Genomic DNA, 1597 nt, shown 5'->3' with positions numbered 1-1597 from the left:
CGGAATGCACTGATTCCGCTCCGACCTCAAGCACATCTTTTGGAGCTCTTGCTCGAACTTCAACGCCGTGCTCTAGCGGATTAACCACTAAGAAGTTTAATCATACCTACTTTCGCAGGTGTGGGTGGATTTCCACAAACGTGGGTACCACCTTAAGTACTTACGTCCTTACGCTGTGCCTTCTCCATAATTACAGTTTTGCCCAAACTGCTAGGGTTGGTGCGTATTTCAGAGGGTATACTTCCCGCCATCGTCCTACTTCCCGAGACGCACGAATGCCATTCGGGGCACACACACCAAGTGGATTTTAGTCGCCTTTTACGACAAGCATGCCTTACTGCAGGTATATTCTCGCGCCTACCCGCAGGCCCGCCGCAATACAATAGTACAAATGTACGTTTGTGGCAACATATGAAAATTAGATTTGGGCGCTTACTCGCTTAAATGGGTACCACCTGTGCAATTTTGTGGGACTGTACCTTTCTGCTCGTGTCCTTTTTCCTGTCATCTAATCCTCGCTTTTGTTGTTGTAGCGGCTTGCAGCGTTTACTTTATATGATATAAAGTTATCATATTCAATGTGATGCCTTATTATAAGGGATAATGCGAGCCGTTTTTATATGACCTATAAGACTAAGGCAGGGTTCACACGATGTGTACATTTGCACATTTGGCAACCACATAGTGGTATTGCTTAGAATTTTTTGTTGGAAATGAGTTCAGCTCAATAACAACTTTCCAAACAACACCCCTCTGTAACTGTGAAAATGTACAAATCTGTACAAATGTATACATCGTGTGATCCCTGCTTTAGGTTTAAGGGTGTGTCTCAGAGAGAGAGAGAGCAAACCTGATGAACTGACGACATCAACACAGCGAAATGTGGTGTTGATTCAAGCTCAACATTTGAAAGCACAATTACGTGTACGGCTGTAGCTGAGTATGCAAAGATGCTTGATAGAATCGGTTGCTTTGTCCGGTTTAATTCCTATCAGAAGGAACATAAAATTAAAAATTGTTCTTATACCCGAGCGCACTTGTGCACAAGGGTATTATAACTTTGTTCACATAACGGTTGTTTGTAACAGGCAAAACGAATCGAGATAGATATAGACAAATGTATACATAAATAAAGGATCTGAATGAAAAAAGAAATCGATTAAACGGTGACTCTCTGTCCGTCCGTCCATCTGTGCACACGATAATTCGAGTAAAAATTGAGATATCTTAATAAAATTTGGTTTGTGTACTTATTTTGAACGTAGGACGGATGTTATTGAAAATGGGAAAATCGTTCAATAACACTGCCTACCCTTCATATAACGGTTGGTTTCCGAAAAGCAAAAACTACTATATGTTAGTAACTACAGAAGCTGATTCACTAAAAAATGATATTTACAATGATTTTTAGACGAAAACTAAGAATATTATAAATTTTTGGAAAATGGGCGTAGGCACGCCCACTTCTAATTACATGTGTAACCGCTTCACTAATTTCTACCAAACTTGGCATAGTTGTTGACCTTGGTACAGCTTACCAAACGCCTGAATATTTTTTTAATCGGACAATAACCACGCCCACCTCACATATAACGGT

Source organism: Rhagoletis zephyria, unplaced genomic scaffold, assembly GCF_001687245.7.
Source record: "Rhagoletis zephyria isolate East Lansing unplaced genomic scaffold, Rhagoletis_zephyria_1.1 Rzeph_scaffold_02109, whole genome shotgun sequence".
Classification (NCBI taxonomy): Eukaryota; Metazoa; Arthropoda; class Insecta; order Diptera; family Tephritidae; genus Rhagoletis; species Rhagoletis zephyria.
The sequence above is the reverse complement of the archived record's forward strand: the minus strand, read 5'-3'. Positions refer to the sequence as shown.